The sequence below is a fragment of the Typopeltis vanoorti genome, chromosome 6 (assembly GCF_054136105.1).
Source record: "Typopeltis vanoorti isolate ZY-2024b chromosome 6, IOZ_Tvanoo_1.0, whole genome shotgun sequence".
NCBI classification, from domain to species: Eukaryota; Metazoa; Arthropoda; class Arachnida; order Uropygi; family Thelyphonidae; genus Typopeltis; species Typopeltis vanoorti.
In genome coordinates this window covers 82340416-82367123 of record NC_143554.1, presented here as the reverse complement: position 1 = coordinate 82367123, position 26708 = coordinate 82340416, and the positions used below count along the sequence as shown (strand labels likewise).

General features: G+C 36.0%; 1 protein-coding gene across 1 annotated transcript in view; it reads right to left on the bottom strand.

Moving 5' to 3' along the window:
- LOC150105640 (coiled-coil domain-containing protein CG32809-like) overlaps positions 1–26227 on the bottom strand; it is a 774652-nt gene extending 748425 nt beyond the window's left edge. Inside the window, exons 1-2 of the mRNA XM_090394279.1 lie at positions 26160–26227; positions 3339–3416 (exon numbers count right to left, since the gene is read on the bottom strand). The gene's annotated coding sequence lies outside the window, so the exon portion shown is untranslated. The remainder of the gene's footprint in view (positions 1–3338; positions 3417–26159) is intronic.
- Positions 26228–26708: the final 481 nt, after the last annotated feature.

Here is a 26708-nt window from a genome sequence, read left to right as displayed (position 1 = left end):
TTCTTGAAGGATAGCCTTTGTTGATAATTCATCACAAACCAGCAGAATCGAGTTCACTTTTTATTTAATTTAAAAATAGCTTACTTAAAGTTTTCTTAATATTTTTAAATTTTTGATTCCTTTATGAATCCTCCCGAAATGCATCTTAAAAATCGTACATGTCCTTAGGGAATACAAGGAAGTTTTTTTTTTTCGTTTTGAATTGAAGGGACCACAAGGATTTAAGGGTAAAAAAAAAAAACAACTGATGATTAAAAGAGAGATGTTTATAAAGACTAACCTATCATTACTCGCAGATAATGAAGTACAAAACATTAAAAAAAAATGTTTTTCAATATAAAATGAGTAAAAAATAAATAAACAAAAAATATAAAAAAAACTAGGAAACAAAAACAAACAGAAAGGAAGAGGGGGGGGAAGAAACATGAAAAAATAAAAGAATGGCAGAAACAAGAAAGAATTGTATGAAAGAGGCCAAGATAGGAAAGAAAAATATCAAGAGCAAAAAAAAGCTCCAAAACCTACCTCCTCCATCCATGGCATACGGAGGAGGAAGAGGTAGGTAGGTTCGGATTTAATTAAAGTCAGTGGGAGCCCGGGAGGTGTTTAGGTTACCAATTATCGTGGCTCCCCCAACAGGTAAACAGAATACCAGTCTGGCCTCACATAATGAAGTCCAATCGGAGTAAATGGAGTCATGTGACGCACGTATAGTTTCCGCATCAGCGAGCAGATACAGGAATCGTGTTTGCAGTAACATCTGTGCAGTGGCCAAACATGATTACCTGGATATCTATTCATAAGTCATTATTTCAGAGAGAGATTTCACTTAGTCATTGAATACACACCTTAGGATGTGTTTAAACTGCAGAGAAAAAAAACAGGCATTCAGATTAACATGCAAACCGCCGACATAACGGCCCTTCCAACCTACTCTCAGCTACAGAAAATGGAATGAATCAATCTGCGATAGATTTCTAATATTATTGTTTTTAGGTAAATACAGTAAAAAAAATATATATGCTCTGCAGGAAAAAAAAAAATGTTCTGCAACGTTTTAATACACGTAATATTTTTTCGTGAAATATTTGCGATCGCTAAGGTCGATAGATGGCAGCACGGACTAAGGAATCGGAGTGAACTGTTTGCCGAAATCGATTACAACGAAGTTGAAAAGATAACCCACAATGCAGAGGGATTTAGACGTGGCTGAGGAAGCATTTTAGAATGGCAAACATTTATGCTTTCTAGTTTACAATTTTTCGTTAACCGACTGTAGGCATCCGTAAAGAAGAATAGGATATCTGGAGCTGGAGAAATTCAAATAAAATGTAGGAGGTAACGTATAATAACTATTTAAAGGATCAATGGTTTATATTATTAAGCGTTAATATAATAATCCATTTTTATACTTTAAAGTTTGTCTCTCCACAGAAAAACCTTTAGTAGATGCTATATTTTTTAATAATCCAATAAATTAACATTTTCTGAAATATTTCTTTCAGACTTCAAAAGAGTAATTTGTCGTGAATATACAGAAAAAAAAAAAACGGAACGCTGCCCTCTTAATCCGAAACAGTTGTCTGCATAAAATTAAATATTTATAGGCTGGGCATTAAAGCGCGAATCTCGTATGCAGAACACATGAATATTTAATTTGGATTCTCCTTCCTGCCAAATACAATTTTTAGTACAAAGGCACGGATTGATTTACATGACATTATTAACTATTCCTTCTTAAGAAACAAACTGATTCAACGCACAAAAACATTAACATGTGAAAAATAAGCTCCCAAACTGCAGCTGCTTTCATAAAAGCGGAAGTAAGTAAAAACGCTTGACAGCAAGAGCAACGTACAATATGAGCTGCCATCTACCATCAAGCACAGGAGTACCGTGTAGCATGTGCTGCCATCTATCGGTTCATATAGTAAACTTTATAGCATCCATATCGTGACCAACATAATCCTAGGTATTTGAATTACTTATTTTAATTATGATAATTATAATTATTTACTCATAATTATTTAACCAAGTCCCTCCTAAATCCCAACTGTTGTCTAAAATTATACACAGATATATATTCATTTATTGGATAAGAATCTTTCTGCTAGAGATAAAAAGGCAAACAATTGCCTGTAAGATCCGGTCTTCTGCAGACAAATCCACTTTATGCTTTAAAAAAAAAAAAAAAATCCCACATTATAGCCCAAAAATGCAGTTTGCTTACGTGATACCAATTAATCAGTTCGGAAACTTTCAAGGCTTATGTTAACGTTCCTAACAGCAAATTTTCACACCACTGATGCTTTCAAATAATTAGCAGGAAAATGTTAGTTCTAGATATACTTCCAAGTATAGAGAGAGAAACACTCCACAACTTCTACTGGGTTTTAGAGTCGTTTGGATTTTTTCTTTTAAGATTTCTTTTTATTGGAAAAGGTTTTTCCAAAGTGGGTTATTCCTACCTACCTTGAAGAGAGCTCAAAACTAGCAAGGATAGTAAGAAAACAACTGATTTTGGAAACTAATAATTCCTGTCTGGTTTTCGAAGTGGTTCATTTACAACTGGCGTACTAACTGCATTTCGCTTTGGAGCTTTTCCGCTATAATAAAGTTGGAATAACCTAAAGAAGATATTTGGGACTCATCATATCTGTGTGCGTGTGTGTGTGTGTGTGTAAATAAAATCTACTCTATATATATATAAGCCGAAATTTGAAACGTTTTTATGTCACGTTTTTTGTCATACCAGCCGGAACTCAAGCAACATGTCTTGCTTCTACAGAAGAAGACCCAGTAGACGCTAGGGGGGGGCTGTGCCCCCCTAGTATAATACTAATTTCATGCCAAGAAGTTCTGGTAACATCTACCAGCTGGTACTCGGAAAGGTAGTTAACACTGTCAGCAATACGTGCACCGTTACTAGCAAGGTGTTAGATACATGCGTTTTTTTTTTCATTTTTTAATGTATTTTATTTCTTTTTTGCTGCCAACCTAGCATTACATATGCACTTATTAATTTTATGTATATATAAATCTTATTAAGTCCCCCCTTTCAAATATTATACCGCATTATATTCAAGTTCCTCTCACTATATTAAATGCACTGCTCGTATTAACTTATGTCATCGCCATTGCGCTGACACCATAATTCCGTTTCGATTAATTTGGCATTTAAAATTATTTCTGCGAATAAAAAGCATTTGTAAAAAGTTTATCCCACAAATTCTCTTATCGAATTTAGGCGTACACAGGATATTAGATCGTATGTCTACGTAACAACATTCTACAAACAATCCACCTATTTTTTTTTTAAAAAAAAATACTGAAACTACCTCGAACTGATCCCCCACCGCCTCCTCCTCCGCTGCTGCTGCTAGTAGATTGACTCTCTTCTGTAGCCCAATCGCTCTCTACGAAAAATTAAAACAAGGGCTTGTTAAACTCGGAAGAGTAAATGAAATTTATGCATTATTCTCCAAAATAGTTATTTAATACCTAAAATTGTATGTGGTCACATTAAGCTGGTAAATTTCTGAATTACAAAAACACTAGGATAAATGGTGAACATATATATACCCACAAATTTCATTTTTAAACCTTTTACCGACTAATTTCAAAACACTATCACTAGATGGCACTACCATACAACGATGTTTTCATAAAGCTCCGGAATGTTAATTTACATAATACATGCTCATGCGTTCGGTTGTCTATTCCATACTAATAACAAGCCTACTTTATCTGAATAACTCGTCAGTGTACACGCATAAAGAGTTTAAAAAAATCATGAATAGAACAGTATACTGCTCAATGACTGAATGATTATACTATAAACCTTCGTAATATGCAATCACTGACCAGTTAGAGACAGTCAGACTAGCTGGACACACGCCACAATCCAGAATAAATTGCCTGTTTGACCAATTGCATGATTACTATTTCCTATCTATTAGGTAATGCACATAAATGAATGAGATTTTCTTCTATTAAAATGATTAAACCTGGCAGGGTTCTAATATTATTCGGATATTGCTCTAATTCAATTCGATAAAAGCATTTATGATCACGGTCGAAGTACACTGCTTCGAAAGAAGTCAACGGACACTATCGTGTGAGGAACAAAACAGCCATGGCACCCAACTTAATAAGATGCAGAAGCTCCTTTCGCTGCGATAACTGCAGCAATCCTATGAGCCATACTTTCCATAAGCGTATGATAGCGATCAATGGGAATTTTAGATACTCCATTCTTCCTGTAGGCATGTAATGAGGTCCTGGACTGTTGTGGGACAGACACATTTTTTTTTACTCTTCTTATATCTTATGTATAATCGAGGATCGCCGAGTGAGGCGACCTAGGGTCGCCTCACTCGTCGCTCCAGTTCATCCCATATATGTTCAATAAAGATTGAGATCAAGGCTCTGTAGAAGCCAGTCAAGTGTGGTGTCGTTCATGTCCACAAACCACGCAGTTTACAGCAACTTTAAGACATTGTCTTGCTGAAAGAGACAATGGTCAGTTCGTAGAAACGCCACAAAAGAGGAACCATTGCATTGTCCAGAATGTTCAGAAACCTCTCGGTATTCAATGTTTGTGGCACCACAAACAGAGGTCCGAGGCCAAACCAGGAAAAACAGGACCATGACATCACACACCCACCTCCGATTTTAATAGATGCGATTACGCGCTCTGCTAAGAGACGTTGATCGGGCATCCGCCACATCTACACCCGTCCATCTGCTCGGTAGGGGGGTATAGCGTGATTCGTCACTGCATAACATAGCTTTCCAAGCTTCCACGTTCCACTGTACACGCTCTTTGCAACGCTGCATATTGGTTCGGGTAATGTGGTGTTTGCACATTGCGGTCCTACAATGAAGACCCATGTTGTCAGCTTCGTTTTAAATGTTGTTGTTGTGCAGATTCGTGTTCTAGCCGATGCCCGGAACTCCGCATTCAACGTGTCGGGCGACGAATGACAGTTTTTACGTATTGTCGTGGGTCGTCCACTGCTGAATAGTACTAGCAGTTAACTCCCTGCGCTTTCATCTCCGTATGGTATCGCTGACTGTTGACTTGGGATGGGCCAATTTGTTTACACTTTACCAAACAGGGCTTCGGTAAACATGGCATCCTATCACAACGCCTGTTTCCAACTTCTCTTCCCGCAAGCATTTCACGCGGACACGATGGCACGATGCATCTTGTCCATGCGGGTGTCCATTGACTTCTTTCCAAGCAGTGTATATGTGCATCTAACCCTTGAAAGACAGTAAATCTAATGATAATTTTAGTATCGTAAGAAACCTAAAAAGATAATCCTGTTTCCCTGCTCTACAGGAAACAAAAGAACAAAGTAAGTAGGTTTTGGTATTAATGTTGCACGTGGCGAAGAAAATCGTCGACCATACATGCTGCTATCCATAGTCAATCAGTCACATAAAAGAGGAAAAGAACAAAACATAGAATAATACCAAGTTTATCTGAAGAAATTCACGATGCTCCTAAATATTTAATACTGATCTAAAATATTGATTCAAAGTAGGGAGGAATCCTCGCAATAATATTCATAGCATGTTCAATTTATCTTTGTTTAAAATATAAAAACAAGAGTAAAACATTCGAATATGCATAGATATTTATAAATATTAAAATTATCCTAGATTCCTCTGTTGAAAAACGGAAAACATGCATTTTATTTTATAAGTACTTTGGGACTAGTTAGCCGAGTGGATAGCGAACCTACTCTCCAATCAACAGGCTGCTGGTTGGAATCCTACGGTAGATATAGAATATCCCTTTGTGGGAGGGATATTCTATATCTACTGGTTCTGATTTATAACGGTCTAAAGCAGTTTGAAAAAAGTTCCATGTTTGATCTATGGACCAGCGATTTCCATATTGTGTAAAAATAAATAAATCGGGAGCACACTTACACCAGTATAGGTTTATAATATTTTGTAGATGGTATCCACACAAAGTGGATACTATTGATTTTATCCAATACGCAGGTCATACAACACGTTAGGTTCTACTTTCATGGCTTCCCAGGACTCATTACAGGAAGTGGCTTCACAATTCGCCTAATTGTATTTCAACACTTCAATATATTTTTGGCTATTAATTATGTATGTCTTCCCGACCAGATGGTGTCTGTTCGTTTTGAGAGGAAAACGCTCTTAAACCATTCCGACATCGGTTAACCTTGCCTTCATTTGAAAAATTTCACGTCGAAAGCAAGGATTCGGTCTCACATTTTTCCAAACAAAAAGGGACAAACGTCGCGTTGTCTTAACACTGCATCACAAGATTAAGACAGTGAAATATACTCGTGTGAATCCCGTTATGTCCAAAGCATAATCGCATTGAAATGCCAGTCATTCCGGAAAGTATAAAGCGATTAAAATGCGCTACAGATCATCCGAAAACTTTGGAGTTGTTGAATATCAGATTTTGTTTTTTTTTTTATATTTTCAACAGACGTCCACCTTTGCTAAAAACAAGAAAAAAAAAAAGCTTCTTAAATCCTTTCAGCCTCTCCCATGTTCCAGCAATGCAGTCATTTAAGCTCCTACACGAAACAAATGTAGTTCCAGTTACAAAAGTGGCAAGAGACTCTCATAGTGTGTTCAATGTTTGCTCTTCTAGAACAAGAAAAGTCTTGATTCAAGTTGTTTACTACAAGACAGAATTTCTGGCGGATTTATTGATTCCCTTTTTCAGTTCGATGTAGAGGACGGAAACAACCACTGGATCAAAAACAACAATCTTTATTTAGTCGATTTTATTTGACCAAATATGGCTCTCCCTCCCCCGTACGGGCACCAAAATTATTATTTTTTAAATTTTTTGCCTGTCTTCTAGGCATGATTTATTATTGACATTTACTACTTAATCGTAGTTGCATATGTATTTGTAATCTTCTTTACCTACCTCTACCCCACAGTGGTAATTTTCACCTTCCAGTGAAAATTACCATTTAACTGGCTAATACTTTGAAAATAGAGGTTGGTTAGCTAGCACGAAACAGAATGTTGGTCCAGAAGACTTTTCGATCAATTACCAAGGCAATTTTCTATTTACTGTCCATCATCTAAGTTCCCTTTTTTGTTTGTTTTTCCCTCCTGATAGATCAGACTTCCAATATTCTATTCCTTAATTCTGGCTCTTTTTTTTTTTTTTGAGCGGCCCTTCCCTAGACTAGATCTATGTTCCTTATTCTGCAGACGATTTCTAACCAACCCCCTCTACATTAGCTACCTACAGAGTCCACTCTAAGCCGCCAGAGGGCGTACAATGAAACTATGATTTCATTGTATGCTCTCCCTCAGAATAATATGTCCCATTGTAGGACGAAAAACGAACTGGATGCTAAAAAGTCCTTTCATGTCTAAGAAATATGCCAACATCAACGATGAGAATCGAATCTAGGTCTTTTCCAACTGACTATATTACGAAAGCGGTAAGCTTGTAGGGCACAGGATCGCGTATTTTCCTTGAGAAAAAGGACGTAGTAATTCCCTGGTCAGTATTTTTTAAATATTTCTTCAATCGGCACATTAAAAAGTGAAACAAAATATTCGAATTTTTAATCTTTCTATTATGTAGAGCACTGTTTCTCAAACTTCAGATATCTGCGTACCCCTTCTTAAATTTTCATTATTACTAAGTACTCCCTAATTAATTAATTAAAAAATTAATTAATGAATGAATTAAAAAATTAAAATTAATAAATTAATTTAAAATAAATATATATTTTATTTGAATTTATATGTTATGTAAGCAAAAAATATGATTTATTTTTAAATTTTGGTTCTCTAGAGATGTCAGACGACACTCATCAACTTCATTTGATCCAGATGCAATATCAATGTTTTCTTGTTGCTTACAGCTACTTGTATTTGCTATATTGCTCTCTTTTGGGGGTTTTATAAATCCAATATTTAACCAATGATCCATACGTAAGAATTTTAAATCTAAAAAAAAAAATACTGTATTTACTCGAATATAACTCTAACTTTTTCCCAAAATTAAGGCAAAAAAATCGTGTTGCGAGACACGTGCGGGAATTTTCGGAAACTAAAGTTTTCAGAAAAAAACTGAAAATGGTGCGACTTACCAAGAACAAGAAGCTCCTACTACTTTTGGCATCGAGAACAGTTTCTTTGTGTGCGTCGTCAAAGTCATCTACCCAAATAGCGTCATCTTCTTTCCCATTATTTCAAGCAAAAATTACCAGTAATTTACAAGACTTGAGATACGTAGAGCAGCGAAGAACTGCATATGATTGGTGCGGTATTAACAAAAGATCGCGCGAACCAAAGACAAATTAGCATTTCAACAGTTGAGTTGAAATGCTAATTCCCTTCAACCGAATTCCATAATATCTGAAACGCATTCACTGTATATTTCTTAGTTTTAACACGTTAACGACGGGGGTGGTGTCAAGCAAAACCATATGTTCCACCGGCAACATATGGTTTTGCTTGGTCTATACAGCAAGTTCTGTTGGAGAGGGGATGTGATTCATTAGTTAGTGCCGTTTTATCCCGGTTGTCTCTAATTGCACTGTTTGTTGAAAAATATAATGACTCCTTTAATTATGCATAGCCGAAAACTGCCACATACCCCTTAACGACCTTTCGCGTACCACACTTTGAGAAACACTGCTGTAGAGCATTTCCAAGAGCTTCCCAAAATAAGGTAAGGGCAGTTAACGTGTAAACTGTCCCAGAGTCAATATTTTTAGATACAAGTTGGTAAACGAATATTATTAGATCCGCTTTGATCCAGTTCGCGTGAAACACTTCCACAACAGCTAATCCAATTTTAATGAAACTTTTTTTTTATGAGATCCGTGAAAAATAAGATTTTTTATGTAGAGCCACAGTCTAAAAACATTTAAAGATACTGCTCCAGAGGATTTGAACTGGATGCATAGGCAATATATAAATAAAGAAAAAAATACGACAGTATACCTAAATTTCTCATTTGGTATTATTCAGAAATAATGATCGGTGCCCTTACTAGTAAACGTAAGGTTAACGCAACAAGCAGGTCTCAATTATCAAGAAGAATGCCAAGAAAACCATTAATTCTGATTGATTATCAAGCATAAGTGGATCCAGACTAATGCAAGTAGATCGTAAGGCATGAAATAACTCATTAATATCTTTCCAGGCCTTTGCAAACAGGCGATAAGGTCATGTCACACGACATTTATTACCAATGAAGGGGCTTTTGCTGAAACGTATGTGAAATGCCTTATCGCTACAACACCTACAGGCGAAGTTGCCATCAATCCAAGCGCCGGTGTTCGCAGTCGATTACACTTCGAAGTGCAAGGTCGTTTAGTGTTTACAACTGACCAGACCGGAAGCAAATAAAAACTGCTCAACATAATTAATACGCCCTGTGGTAACACAAGCTCCCTAAAGAGCCTCATCTATTCCCTATTTGTCCATTACTACTACTACTACTACTACTGCAGTCGGTGTGGTAATATGCGAGGATTTTGCCTTGAATTGCGAAACAGGAACAAAATATTTTCGGTGTTGTTGAATATTAATAGATGTTCCTTATGTGCTAGGTAAACGTCATATAATTAGAATATACTATTCATAATATAATGAACTTGAGGATTTTTTTTTACAACATTGTCTATTTAAAATAAAATAGAATCCTGCTTTTCAATTAAAAACATGACGTTTGATTTTTCTTTAAATCACATACGTGATAAATATGTTTAAAATATGCCTTCTTTTCTTAATTCGGTATGTTAGTCAAGTAAATAATTGTTTAATATCCGACATGTTTCACTGACTGATATCTGTCAGCATTTTCAAGGATACACTGGTAAGCAATGGAAAGTAACAAAAACTAGGAAACTAACCGACAATTCTAAAAATTATAAAGTTATCACTGTGCATGATACAATGATATAATACGCGTGTCGCAAGTACAACGTTTTATTTGTTGCGATATTTATTGTAATTTTCATGAAAGTCCATTTCTTTTTGGTTAAATGATCTGATTAGAGTTTTCCATATATCTGGAAGGATTAGGCCATGATTCTTATTTAAGTTACCTGTTGAACGGGCGACTGTAGCAGCTTCTTTGAATGTTCTGGAATGGTAGTTCTTGATATAAGAATCCGTGTTGTGAATGTGTTTCTGTAACATTTTGGCTAGATAATTTGATGGTTTGTAAGTAGGGGAATGGCTACAGTCTACTATTGGACGTAGTGGTGTACCTTCTTTATGAATTTTGGGAACACCATAGTCTTGGAGTTAACGGATGAATACACCACTACGTCCAATAATAGACGGTATCCATTCCCCTACTTACAAACTATCAAATTATCGAGCCAAAATGTTACAGAAACACATTCACAACACAGATTCTTATATCAAGAACTCCCAACATTTCTTAGAGAAATTAAAAAAACACCCGTATCTCTGAAGATAATATTATGGCTAGCCTGGATGTCACATCTCTATTCACAAATATTCCAGTTTCAGAAGTCATCGACATCTTAGAAAACTTGTTCCCACCAAACATCACAAAGTTGTTCAAGCATTGTTTAACTTCGAATTATTTTACATGGCAAAAAAACCTACTACAAACAACTCACTGGATTAGCCATGGGTAGCCCTCTCTCTCCTTCTTGTGCCCACCTATTCTTAGAAAATTTGGAAACTCAAATTTTATCCCAAATTACCCCTAAACCACCCACATGGTTCAGGTATGTTGACGACATCGTCATCATTTGAAATCACAAAAAAAGAAGAATTAATGGATTATCTAAACAAGCTTCCACAACACTATCAAGTTCACATTGGAACTAGAAAAAGATAATAAACTTCCACTTCTAGACGTCCTTATTAAGAAACAAACTGACAATAGCATCAACCTGTCGGTATACAGAAAACCTACCAACACTGGACGCTACCTCCATTTCGACTCGTCTCACCACATATCCCAGAAACTCAGCATTATCCATATGCTTAAAAAAAAAGAGCTGTACAGTGTACCATAGACCCTGGCGACTTACAAGAAAAATTAATGAAAATATCCAGAGAACTTTCCCTAAATGGCTACCTTACAAGACTCATCAACAAGATTCTCTTCAATGACATACCACAAAGACAACGAGATGAAACCCAATACATCAGCTCTACAACAATTCCATTTGTTAGTACCATATCAAAAAAAAATAGCTCTTTTTCTAAAACCATTTAATATCAGAGTAACCTTCAAACCTATGGAGACCATTCAAAAGTTTATAAGATCCCCGAAAGATAGCCATCCTTTCTACAAATACTCTGGAGTTTACAGCATACCCTGTTCATGCGGCCTTAATTACATCGGACAGACATCTAGAAGTTTTGAAACAAGAAAGAAGGAACACATAGGCTATGTAAGGAATAACAGACAGCATATATCAGGCCTTTCTTCCCACTTCGCCTCTATCAACCATAATATTGAATGGGATATGAGTCATATGCCCTACATAGAAGAGAACTGCCATTCCAGAACATTCAAAGAAGCTGCTACAGTCGCCCGTTCAACAGGTAACTTAAATAAGAATCATGGCCTAATCCTACCAGATATGTGGAAACTCTAATCAGATCATTTAACCAAAAAGAAATGAACTTTCATGAAAATTACAATAAATATCTCAACAAATAAAACGTTGTACGTGCGACACGCGTATTGTATCACGCACAGTGATAACTTTATATAATTTTTAGAATTGTCGGTTAGTTTCCTAGTTTTTATGACTTTCCATTTCTTACCAGTGTATCCTTGAAAATGCTGACAGATATTAGTCAGTGAAACATGTCGGATATTAAACTATTATTTACTTGACTAACATACCGAATTAATTCTTTAATTTATTAATACTAGTGGTCAAGAAAAAAGGCCATAATAATGCCTTCTTTTCATTGTATTATTTTTTTCTGTTTTTCTCCCACAGTATTGTCTCCAATATTTCACCAAATTCTGCTCATCTAACACTACGCTTTGGCTACAGCTATTTAAAATCAAGATGAAAATCAGTTTCTTTCCTTGCTACCAATACACACACCTCTAATAAAAATGAGACGCCCGACTAACATCTAATCAGAAGTATTCCACAACGATTTCAGTTGCCACATACCAAGCATTGAAAGGCGAGGGCAGATGTTAGCAGTTATTTGTCACAGAGTCTAGCAAGTGTATATTGATCCACAAGATTTCCATATCGGTACTTTCTTGTTGGGCTGATTAAAATAAGAACTGAGGTGGATAACGAATGTACACTCACCCTCACGCCAAACGCCTGTGTGTTCAATATCAGCCAGATTATTTTAGGAGAAGAAAATCCCCAATTTTCTAAGAGAAAAATCCGTCCAAGACCGAATTAATTTGGCGTCAATTTAAAAAGTCTAGGTAGATAGTTTAGAATTATATTCTTACAATAAATGCAAAGCGCAGGAAACAGTCACAAAAGAAAAAAAAATCGACGTAAAAAATATTTCTTCACTATAATCATGCGGAGGTTTCTGTGGTTAAGAAGTTCAATCACTGTTCCTGTGGCATCTGCTACATATACCCAGACGGGAGAAATCCGCATGAACGAACATCAAAAGGACGTACAAAAAAAGAGGGAACATAAGTCTGGCTTGGCATTTCGCACAGCTTTTACTGGTCATGATGTACTCTGGGACAGAACAAACATGTCCTACATTGATAAAAACAACTGTTTCGCAAGAAAATTCAAAGAGGCAGCAAATATGATCAAAATTCTTACGCAAGTTAACAAAAATCAAGGTTTGATTTTAAATCAAGTTTGGTCAGCGCGTATTAAAAACTTACCCAATTCAGACCTCTGACAGAGTGAACGTGAACCACAGAATGCGACATCAAATAGTTATTTCCATTGAACACTTAACGGTTGCATAGATCTGCTATTCGGTTTTTTAAAGAACTTTCTCGATGTTCATAATACCAACAAATGAACTAATTTTCGTAATTTCTTGTATTTTGTATTTTAAACTTTTAGTTCTCTTTACCCCTGAAGATGTTAGTCTGACGAATAAAGAAAGTTGTCGGGTTTTTTTTTTTTTTTTTTGTGTGTTTAGTACTTGTTTAGTTTTAAAAAACAGTTTTTTAATAAACATTGTCACAAAACCGGAATAATTCGATTTATTCACAATGTTCAGAACATAATATTTACTATGCATGGAACAAACATAGACCACTAATACGCCCCGTACTAGACATTGGGCTGCATATGTGGAATGCGCTCTCTATTCAATTTAGAGAACCTTGGAAAGCAAAATATTTGATACTATTCCCATAAATAAACTTATAAGAGAATATTTAGTGATGACGATAGAAGTGCACAACAATTGCATTTTAAGGTGCTTCCGGCAAATTTAAATATTATGTAAGAACTGGTTGGAATCAAGGTACAAGCAACTAAGAGCATGAGGCCCAACAGTCCAAGTAATCTGGTTTCTTTGAAACCTAATTGATGTTCTGGTAAAGCGATTAATCTTATCTACATAGTGTATTAGGCTGTCAATTATGTGTCTAGTTTGACTGTTTTCAGAGTTAAGAAAAATAAAATAAAATAAAAACGAGTTTGTGGGAGGGGAAGAAACCTGCCACAGAAAATAGAAGAAAACACACCTGGTATTGAGGTGGTAGTTGGCATTCGTCATCCTGACGACTGGACGCCTGAAATAGAAAAAAGCACACCCAAGGTACTATTATGTGCTATAGCTTTACAATATCGACATCATTAGGTGCATTACAGCCTCCGTTGCTCAGTCGGTATAGACAAAGCCCTTTGGTAGGAAAGACCTCCGTTCGATTCCCGTCCGTGACATGAGGAACCTTGATCTGGTCTCTTTCGACTAAAACGTGAGTTAGCCAGTCTCATACGAAGGTAGACTTTTTTCTTAACCAGGAAACTCGGGGTGTTTCGTCCTTCAAAACAGGAAAACCGGCATCGTGAACACACACGGATCTACTATAAATACAAACTTATATATACATATTGTACTAGGGGGAATGGAAGGGGTGGTGAAGCGCAATACATAGCCTCTCCCGCTCATCATATGTCAACCTCACCTTCCCATGACCCATCCTGTTCTAAAAGTACAAACGAGGCACTGGCGACCGAGTATGGGCGGTATAACCCTAACAGAGTAAATGCTGTTAGATCTGCCTGTCCAGAGGCGTTAGGTAGCAGCCCTACCGCTGGACTTACCCAGCGACAAGTTATGAAGATTGCAACATGGAATGTGAGAAGCATTGCACACAAAGAAGAACTTGATAAACAACTAAACCAAGCTAACATAAAGATATGTATAACAGAAACAAAAGAAAAAACAAAAAGGTACAAAAGAAACAAACAACTATATACAAATCTACAGTGGGGTAAAAAAAGAAGAAAGAGCAAAAGCAGGTATAATGATTATGTTACATAAATCCCTAAAGAACAATATTGTATATTACAACTATTTGAATGAAAGACTAATAGAAATTAGACTCAAGACATTAAGAGACCACATAACAATAATTGGTGCATATGCACCAGAAGAGGGAAAAGAAGAAAACAGTAATATATTTAATAAAGAATTACAGAATGCCATAGATAAAACAAACAAAACTGACTATTTACTGCTAGCAGGAGATTTAAATGCCAGAATAGGAAACAAAAATACAAAACAAACATAGGTAAATTTGGCGAAGATACAGGTAATCAAAATAGTCGCAGATTGCGCGATTTTGTCATTTACAATAATATGAGAATAATGAATTCAATGTTTAAACACAAAGAAATACATAAATATACTTGGCCAGCCAGAGGATACAAATCAGTAATTGACTACGTTATCACAAATTTAAATTAGCGGAGTTAATTTTAGATGTAAGAGCATATCGAGGCCTTGAATTAAACTCTGATCATTATATGGTATCAGCAAAAATTCGTTTTAAACCAAAGTGGCTAAAAACACATAGAATTTAAAATTCTTACCAGTCAAGCTACAAACTTTCTTCATTACAGGATCCTCAAGTTAAACAACAATATCAAAATTGCATAAACTTAAAAACAGAAACCACACATCAATCAAGTGACATAGAAGATGAATGGGAAAATTTGAAACAAATTCTCACAAAAGCAGCAACAGAAACTTTAGGAATAAAGCGCAAATGGATTAGCAAAAGAGGGCTACTACGAGACTGGACCAAAGAAATAGAAAATATATTAAAAACAAAAAAGGACGTTTACCAGAAATTGCTAAATTCCAAAACAATAGAAGCAGAAATGGAGTATAAAAGAAATAGTGCAATTGCAAAACGAGAAGTAAGGAAAAAACATAGAGAAAGATGGAACAATTTCGTAACAGAACTAGAAAAGGATTTATTTAAGCCACAATCCAAAACCTATAAAGTAATAAAATACATGAATAAAGAAATAAAAAAAGATAAAAATACAAACAAAAGATTTAGAAAAATGGGTGACCTATTTCCAAAATCTCTGGACAGATGAGAACAATGAAATAAAATTTTATAAGACAAAGTATGACCTAACAGAAAGCATCAATGTTTGGAACTAAAAAATATAATAAAGAAGATTAAAAATAGGAAAACACCAGGAGAAGACAATATAAATATAAAACTACCCAAAAATGCAGGTGAAAAATTTAATGAAAGACTTCTGAAATTTTTTAATATGGTTTGGATGTCCGGAAAAACCCCTAACAATCTATAAAAAAGGAAATAAAGACAATTGCAATAATTATAGGAGAATTAGCTTGCTGAAACAGGATATAAAATATATGCAGGAATATTAAAAGAAACTAAGCAGCATTGCAGAAGACAACTTACTAGAAGAACAAAATGGTTTCCGAAAAGGCCGATCCTGCATAGATCCAATTTTTACTTTAAAATTATTAATAAAAAAGAGAAGAGAATTTCAAAAAGAAACAAACGTGGCCTTTATTGATTATGAAAAAGCCTTTGACAAAATTAGTAGACAAAAATTGTTTAAAATATTAACCGATTTAAACATACCAAACCAACTTTTACAATCTATTCAAGAAATATATACTGGAAATAAAATAGCAGTTAAATTTGAACACATCTCAGAATGGAAAGATATAAAGAGGAGTACGACAAGGATGTACCCTCTCACCTCTGCTTTTCAATATATAAATGAAATATTAACAATCTGGAAACAGCATAACCCATTTGGTATACAAATGACCCCGCAAATGAAGATAGATACACTACTATTTGCATCTGATCAAATAGTATTAGCTATATCAGAAGATGACTTACAATAATCATTAAAATCATTAAATGATATCTCAAAGCAATATAACATGACAATATCTAAAGTAAAAACAAAAATAATGGCATTCAAAGGAGAAAACCCAATAAGAGGTAAAATAGTAAACACTTTCAGATACTTGGGATGTGATCTATCATACGAAGAAGAAAAAGACAGACACTAAAATATCAAACTTTGTCAAAGTAAATGGCATGATAAATAATATATTTAAGCCATCCCTAGTACAAAAAACACACTAGAATCAGACTATATAATGTCTTGTCAAAACCAACTCTACTATACGGAAGGGAAACATGGACCATGAAAAGAAAAGATGAAAAACGAATTCAAACAGCAGAAATGAAGTTCCTCAGAAAAACAGCTGGATATACCAAGTGGGACCACAAAACAAATGAAGAAATCTTACAATCCCTGAAAATAAAACCAATTAATTACTACATAAGACAGTATAAACAAAAATAGAAAGAACATTTAAATCGAATGGACAACAGCAGACTACCAAAAATATTATACAAAATAAGTGAAAAATGAAGAATCGGAAGACCAAGAAAGAGATGGCATGAGACCGGAACAGGCCACTTGGCCTAAACTCCATGTTAGGAAGAAGAAGAAAAAGACTAGTGGTGGTGGTAGTCGGCGGTAGATGGCGTTGGTGTTAGATAGTGAAGGTTGGTGGAGTAGTGAGACAGAGAGTTGTAGAGTAGATGCCCTCCCTCCATATGAGTCGTTGGACTCTGGAGGTGTGATGTAATAATAATAATAAAATATATTTAATCCCTCATTAGGAGGGCTCAACCTGTCCTAAAGGGACGGGGAAGGAAAGGGGGGAACCCCATACAAAATAAATAAATTAGGCGAATTAATTTATTTGTGAATTACGACATGCAAATTGTGCCTATCCAGGAAAACCCTTAGTTTTGCTAAGTGTGTGTCATTTATTGGTAGGTTCTGAAATATTCTTTATAAGGTATTAAGAAATTTGGATCCAATTGCAAGTAGTCTGGTTCTAATTAGAACCAGATTCTAATTAAATCGCACTCATTTGTGACTCAATCCGTGTGTGTGTGTGGCAATAAACCGAATTATATAATTACCGCTAATGAGTAACCTTCATCAGTTTAATTCTTCATCATTTAACAGTCCTATAAAGTTTACCATTCTTACGAATGGTAATTCCTCACAGTACCCAAAACGTTTCGCAACTCTCTGATCCATCTTAATGCATACATTGCATTGCGGATGCCTTCTTGAACTGTGGGGCACTTCTTGACCATCGCACTTAACAAACCGACACGTTTGTATATTTTCATTAACAAAAGGCTGCGTAAGCATTTAACGAAAACAGTTTTAACCTAGCCAATTCGAATTAGCATGAGAACGATACTTAAAGATCCAGTTTATGAATATTAAGGGAAAACTGTGCTGATTAACCACACAAACACCTTCGCAAATCAAAGCCTCGGCGGGGATGAATCAGAAGGAGAGAAAACCACTTTATCAAAAGCTATTTTCAACAAACTTCGTTTCTTTGCTGAAGAAATCCTCTCCCTGACAGCTTTAAGATTAATGGCAGTGGCGCTGAGAATACAGATTGTGGCTAGTACAATAAGTAGGTTCGGTAATGATTAAAAAAAAAAAAAAAAACGACTTTATTCGACTTAGTTATGCAAATTACCTTTGCATGCTTTACACTTACACGTATCGCTAGAAAACATCACTAGGGGGTGTCAAAACATCTGCGCAAAAAAAAAAAAAAAAAAAAAAAAATACAATACTATAGCTCAAACATATGAAAAAGTCACGCGTATAAAATAAATACAAATGTTATCGTTTCTGCTTGAAGAAAAGTATTTAATTGCATTTAATCTATTACAATAAAGTAAAAAGATATTAAAAACCTTGGCAGTACCTGTCAATGAACTGTCAATAACGTCTCAGTAAGATCTTCAAGAGGATTCATCATTTAAACGATCTGTACTTAACTAGCAATAATGTAGATAACATTTATAGCCTCTTCAATGTTATTCGGCTATGGCTTCGATCTAGCTTAAGTGAATGGAGCGAGCTTCGTTGCCAAGGTAACCATTCCATGCACCACCTGCAATAAAGCTATTAGTAATGAGCTGTAAGGTAAGTGCTACGATGATCTATCGACTTGTTAACGGCTTGAGCAACGTGTGAAGTGTGCTTCGTGCTCATGTCAAACATTCCTTTGTTGCTAGATACACCTGGCTTCTCAAGGAAAGAGAGGCGTCAACCCTCCATCTGTTGTATAAAGCTGCACAGTTGGCATGTATACAGCAGAAATTCTCGGTACGAATGCCGAGATAAATGACCAACGTACACAAACATGTAAGCAATATCGGAAATTGTAATGTAATGACGGTTAATACTGATAGACACTCAACTTCCATCCCTTACTAAGTACTTCCACAGATGAGTCAGGGATAATAATTTATGGGGAATTAGAGAAAAACCTTCCAGATAAAAGCAATTAAGATAAAGAAACTGCAATGGTTGTCGAGGATAAATTACGTACAGGTAGCTCTGTTGTTAACAAGTTAAAAAAAAAAAAGTTGTCGCCTTTATCTTCCACAGGTCTTCTAAAGATTGCGGGGACTATAAAAACACCCACACAAAACAAAACGAATTTTGTTAACAACGTACAGAAGTAAAAGAGACCGCATCACGAATCCACGGCTTGTATTTAATGAATAACTGAATCGTTCCCAAACCGACGTCGATGGTTTCAAATTCACCCCAAACGAGGTTTATCAGTGATTTTTTAGTGGGAAAAATGTCCCGATGCTTTTATTCTTATCCAACTTGTGCAAAACTAAATCTGTTTTTGATGTCTTTTATTGATGTACGTTGACCATAAAGAGAGTTCATGCTTAAGATCACAAGGAGTAGAAATACACGGAAACACAGCGCGTGATGTGTGAACACACACAACACAGTTCATGCTTGTCTGATCATCTTTGGAGATTCGTACCAAAACTGAAGCACTCAGATCCACGATAAAGAGACAAAGAAGGAGAAAGTACGAAAGAACAAATAACAAAATAGACGGAAGAACCACGTTGCAAGAAAAATAACTTTTGTTCTTCAAAACAAGTTAAAGTACTGTTTTGAAAACATGAGTTTGAGAAAAACTCCGATAGATGGCGATTTTGCATGACCCAGCTTTCCATAAATTGAGTTTATAATTTTTCTTTTTGTTCTCAAAAATCCTATAAAACAAGGAATGTCTTGTTTCGAGAAGTTGAATAATAAAACGTATATTCATAACGCTATTAGGACCCACGAAAGTAAGCGTCAAGAATGTCGAAGGAATGTTATGGTCTTGAAGAGTTGTAATCTGTCGAATTCCCCTCCAACAGCTGGTCAAGGAAAAACATTAAGAAAAAGGATACTATACATAAACATTTCCCACCCAGAATCCTTTTCGGCCACAGACGATGCGTCATAATATGGCAATTATTTCTCCCACAAGGAATCCAACGCTTATTTTCCAATACATTTTATGGATTAACACTTCTGTTCCATGGCTTTTATTGTATATCGTTAATGCCTGCTTCTGCATTCCCTAAAGAGAAAATAATAAACAGCGATTAAAAACAGCCTCACGAATCTGGATGCTGATTTATGCTTGATGAGCCAGTAAAAAAAAACACGCACACATTCAATGCAAATTATCCTAATCGGTTTATTAATTAACACGGTAATTAGCATAATTATAGGGTACTCATTAATTTTTTCTGAACAGTAAGTGTCGTTTGTAAGTTAAAATAAAGTTATTCTGTTGGACGCAGGCATCAGATTGCTGCAGGTTATTGCGATAACAATTCACTTTTGTTTCTGATTTCTGCTCATCGGATACACAGGAAATAAAGGAAATACAAACCCTCACTAGAAACGATGACCATACTGAAATATTATACTGCATTGTTGGCCATCACATGCTCCTGGATACGGATACATTGTTATCAAAGAGGCCGGAAGTTCATCGAGTAACTGATATCAAAGAATTGTATGAAGCTTGAAACCGTATGGTTGGTAACTGTAGATGATTCGATCGCAACAAAAATTAACATGCAAAATAAAATTGTGATCGGATTACCCATCACAAAAGTTATGACGTCACTTTCCAGTGACGTCATACCGGAAGTTTTGTTGCCAGTAAGTGAATGATTATAAACCAACTGAATAGGCAGATTAAACTTAAAGGGAATAATAAATAGCTATTAGGGGGCCAAAGTTGGGCAAGTATTCTTTCCCCCCCTGTCCCCAATGATACACTACAAAGCCTCGTGAGTAGTCTTTGAGCATGCCTTTTCCAACTGTCACGAGCGGTTAACATTCCTAAGTGGCTGACACTTATCCCAAAATACTTATAGACTAGGCTATCGCACTTTGCCCCCTTGTAAAGACCTCTTCCCCTTCTTCCATGGACGTCCCGGCGAACAAAATCCCCCTTTGTCGGTACTGATGTAACGCTATCAGCCATTCGGGTGAACTCTAGTCTCATGTCTGAACGCATTCTCCTCTTCCCCCCCCCCATACTCTCCTCCTTAATTTGACAAGCGGCCGTTGTTCTTAGCCAAGTTTGCTTCCGAATTGGCTGCTTCAAAGCACGTGAACAAAGTGGGTCACTGCTAAAGTAGAACTAGTTCTTGTCAAAAGATAACTTGACCTTAGGAGAAATAACAAAAGAGGTACAAGATGGAAGATGGGAATATTGATAGCTTCAAATTAAATATTTAAACCACGTGGGATAAAGTGGCATGTCCGGCTACAATGGAGATGGAAGGTTACTTAGCCTAATAATTGTTATTAATGATTTAGAATCACTTGAAATAACTCGGTGTTCGAGATTATAATGATGTGGCAAATACATTACGTGCACTGTAGTATTTTTGAGGATGATCTCGGGGTTTCCCAAACATGTCCGTTCCCTACCCGCTCCCAGAAACGCTACTTCATTCAAACTCCCTTCTCCCGGATTCCCTCTCTTCTTGACATGACCTCAAAAAAGACCAGAGGTCACGTCACTCTAAATCCCAATCAAAACAGCCCTCATCTCCTAACTGCATTCATTCTGCGGCTACTCCTTGATTCCTTACCCCTCAAGTAAGGAATGAACTATGTATGGTAGGTAGGGAAGGGAAAAAAAAAAAAAAATCTCCTCTCTCGTCTGCTGTGTGAACAGCGTCCGTGAAAGGAATTCCGGGACATGAGCTGCTTCGGGCGGTGAGTTTGACACCCAGTCGTGAGAAGGAAAACGCTGTTGCAGTGCGTCTGGACTTTGTCCCTCGCTAGCCTTCGACCGGCGGGTACAGACGCAACTTTGCAAATAATTCACTCAAGCTTGCGTGCGTGCGTGTGTGTGTGTGTGTGTGTGTGTGTGTGTGTGCGTGCGCGCGTGTGCTTAAAAAAAATCCTTAAAGCTAAATATCATACAGTAAAGTTGCTTGACAGCACACGAAACCTTCAGGTTTTTTAATTATTTCAATTGTCCGAAGATTTTAGATAACTTCTTCACCATCGATTCTTTGGTACAATGCCAAGTTATTAGGTGACAAACAGTTACATGATGAGTTAATGAAAAATAACAACAAAAAAAAAGACAATTTCCGATCGCTATAGCAATCAGGACACGATTGAACGCATGCCAATCTTCACAGGAAACCCAATCCTCTTAGCACGGTTCCCACCTCTCAATCTTAAAGAACACACGAAAGTGTTAATTGCATTTCAAAGCCATGTGAGAACTGTTATTTATCCGACACAAGGGGGAGAATGAGATCCCGCCCAGGATATCCGTCGCACGCATGTTTTGATACGCCTCAATAGCCAGTGGAGCGAAAGAGGATCTCGGATTTATGGTTCATTACACTGTGCAACTAACGTCTGGGAGTATTGTGTCGTATCGGTGATTAATATCCAAGCCGTGTTGGAATGATGGAGCAGCTGTGGATGAATCACTTTACGTAAACAACACTAAGACAGAGGGTTCCAAGGATGAGGTGTGTTATCGGATGCAAGCTAATGGTTAACCCATAGAACCCACTAACCCTGATGGTGTTTACTAGTAACCTTACCTTTATGTGGCCTCGTGATAAGATTTAAGAGTAACAGGAAGTTTATATCATCAGATATTATTTTAGCTTAGGAAAGAAGAGTTCAATAAAAGGCCACTGTTCATGAACTAGAAACTTCATTGGTGTAGAGTACATGGTCTTGATCGTCCACTCATGCCGCTTACATTTAATAATTATGAATCTGAAGGAGGGAAACGAAAAGACTGCAATAGAAAAAAAAAAATAAATAAATAAAAAAAACAGTCGGTGAACGGTAGCCGAACATATCCCAGAAAGCCAATACATTTGAAAAGAAAGGGATTTTGAAAAGTTTTCAATCAGTAAATAGAATAACATCGTCGTAGGGCGGATACTCATTAATAATGATGATCTAATAGATCATATCTGTATTAGCGCTCTAACGTGACTAGCATTATTCATTGGATGCTGTTAATGGCAAATTATTATCGGGATGCATAATTGTGACAAAATAGTGCTACGAAAAAAAAACCTAGATATCAAAAGAAATCTATCTGCGATCATCTCAGATGATGCGAAGTGTGTGAGATCATTTTCATGTTGTTATTTGAGGCCTTGGAATTGCTCTAGTTTGGTAAAAAAACAATCAAAGTAGATTTTTTTTTAAAAAAAACCAAACTCTGTGTTAGCAAGAACTTCCTAATTTATTAAAGCTGGCCATTTTGTTTTAAGTGGCTCATTCCCAGGTAATTGAGAGTAATCATATAAAACAGAATTTTATTCGTGAAAAAGCATTTTTCTCCCAAACAGGCTAATTAGTAGCTAAAATATCTTCAGAAATTTTTTTTTTCAATTTAAAGAACCTTCCAACTGAGATTTTTTTAATTCATGATAATATTTGAAATCGCTGCCTGTTAATTATAAATAAAAATAAAAAAAGATTGAAACGAGTACAATTGCAGAGTGCATTAACTGTGTTAATCTTTCGAATAATTATTAGGAAGTTAAAAATTCCTATCCACTATTCAAAAGGATATCTTTGACAATATTGGAACAGTTACATTATGTAATATAGAACTCCGCATACGTATTTAATCATATCTCAGTGAAGTTGTTACAGATGGGGGGGGGGGACATTCTGGAATTTGATACAATATCAAAATATTCAATTCTGTAATTTACCTGGAAATGTTTTTGCAACCAATGCCAATTCCTTAATGCGTTCCCCATATCGTCTTAACTTCAATTTTCATTATTATTCATTTGATGGAATTCGTTACGCCAAGAGGAACAAGAAGATTAGCGTTTGTTTATTATAAAGACAAACAAAGGAAGACGAAATAAAAAAAAAAAAAAACATCCGGAAAGTACCTGGATGATAAGCTATTTGGGGAATGGGATCCGAATGATTAGCAGAGACGAAAAAAATATTAATATCTGGGAAGGTAATCTGAAATAAATACAATGTTTTTAATTCATCCAAGTATTCTAATTTTGAATTACATTTAGCCCAAGGGACACAATAAAGTGCAATCTCAGTGTATTATTTTTTGTATCGCGAATATGAAAAAAAAAAAAAAAAAGATTAATTGTCTGCAGTCTATCGCATAAATTCCCTTGTTGCGAACACGGCGAACTTGCGAACATTGTTATCAAGCAATATATGGAGTCCAGCTTCGGTAAATTGAAAGGTTATTTATAAATGAGACTCCCAATTATTAAAAAAAAAAAGGGGGAAATTATACTATAAGGACATATAGGAAATCCTCTGATACTATCTGAAATAAGCAATGTTCATTTTATAAAACTTCAGCAAACTTCAGCTTTCATTTCAATTTAAGGTTGGGGTTTTCTACCACGAGTCCGTTTATTATGCAAACCGGAAGAACGTTGTAAAAATAAACACGCAGTCTTAACAGCAAGCAGCAGCGATACTTGTCAGGGATCAATTCAGTCTAGTCACATGAGCTTGCACTTCACATTCCATAAACAGATGTTGACCTTTAGTGTTACGACAGTAATCTTTCTCATTTCAATATTTTCTTTAAATATTTAAAGATACACTACACCGAAGTTTGTCGTACTAAAATTATTTGAAAACCGGATAATAATGCCGAAAGCAGAATTGTAGGCATCAAATTAACCAATGTGGTCGCATGCTATTTATAATGCATTAAAAAGATCCACACATCTTGCTCACAAGGGGGGGGGGGGTATAGATTAAAGGAGAAAATCTAATCGCTGAAAAAAAAAAAATCGATGAGGTCTTCCAGTACAAGCTGCAGCTCAAGACCATGCAGCAAAATCCTCCCCCCCCCCATCCCTCTCTGAGGATCGATATACAAGTTCACTGAAACGTGGGTAGAAAGCTGTGCTAGGAGAACATGTGACACGAGTCACAGAAGGCTTCTACATCAAAACATTTAAAAGGAGAAATATCATAGCTGGAAAAAAAAGCTGAATGAAAAAGTATTACGTAATTTCAAATAAAAGATCTTCCAAAGGCTAATTTTGGAGACGTTTCTTTCATTGATATTTTCTTTTCATGAAAAAGGTATTACTCCCTATTATAACAAACAGGTTCCACTTTAACACAGGTATAGATTATGCTCTGTGACAATCTTGTAACTATCTTTAGTAACAGATAAGCAGTTACCACAAAGCGTTAGAATAAAGCCTGCACATATTAATAATAAAAAAAAGAATGGTTATGAATATAATGTAAGGAAAACAACGATAATGAAGCTTGTCAAAATTTAGCTTTCAGTAGATGTTTTACTTTCTCTTTCGTAATACGGCAAACAGATCATTCCCGCGTGCCAAAATCAACACTCTCCTCCGAGTAGATAAAATAACTCCAGGAAAGGAAACTCCTAGAGGCGAATGGCCTTATTGTTTCCGACAATATGCGAGATAATACGAACCCTCCAACGACCTTTAGGAAAGGTACGTCTCACGAGATGTGTCTCCTGTGGTGATTTATATGCGTTATCATTATTAGTTAACAAGACGCTGATATGACATATCTGCTAATAACTAAAGTAAAGTTTGAAGAACTCTTAGAACTACTGACCGAAATTAAAAATAACCTCGGTGCTTCATTATTATTGAGAATGTAGCTCTCCCCCGCCCCCTCAATATCTTTTCACAAATCCAAAGAGAGTCGACTTAAACTGGAGAAGTTTAAGCCTACTTTCACGTAATACTATTTAGCAGCAATTATTTGTTCATATTCTGTAAGCAATGTGGTTTACATTCACTTTAATAAACAACGGTCCATTCTTCTCATTCATCGCATAAAACCGCCATGCTCATGTCGCTTTAGTTTTACGGCACCTTTGATAATGTATCCGACGATGTCATAAGATCTAAACAGCGCGCCAAACATCCCGAAAGCCTTGCACTACCGTCAAGGTCAAGTAACAGTCAGCTATAGCGAGATGCACTGCTTATTTATTTTGTCCAAGGAGGTATTGATTGCGAATCGATGCTTATTTTGCACGTCTTGATTATAAGTCACACATACACAGGCAACTAAAAGAGAAAAGAAGAAACGGCAAAAAAGTAGGCTTTGGTTATAACTAGCAGACACATTTAAAAAAAGAAGTTATGAGTCATTGAGAAAGCAGACAGGATACGGATTGTGTAAGAGAGCGAAGAATACACCGCTAGCTATTTCTTGAAGCACCAATCACACAAGCTAGACAATGTTACGAATCTTACTGATGGAACTTACCTTTCCCTCTTGTATGTAGTTCTCGCACACAGATATTTCCCGTTGTGAAAGGGAGGGGGGGAGAGAAAAAAAAACCTGTCCACTTGCTACCTTTTCATCTTCCAAGCGTCTCGGAAGTAAACACGGGCAGACATGCTGTGACTAACACGCCCTCTTCAGGAAGAAAAGAGTAACACAATCCGTTACCACATTCTTTTTCTTTATTTAGGTTTTACGGATGGGTTGTCTCCGATGAAAACAATGTTTTTTTTTTGTCCTACTGCAGGAACGAATTAAAATTAATTTTGTTAATGTTAATTTCATTAGGCCTACTTAATTTTTTTTTTAATCAAAACGAAATGTTTCTTTAAACCTCTGACTTCAGAGGTTAAAAGAAAAATTGAAAATCATATCAGAAAATCAATCAATGAATCAAGATAAACTGAATGATATCATATGCCGAAATTGTTTTTCAGAATCCCGTCAGCAAAAGGCTGTAAACCTATAACCTTTCATAGTTAAGGTTTGAGACCAAAACGTGGCTCTTTCAACCATTTAAAGCCTCCAAAT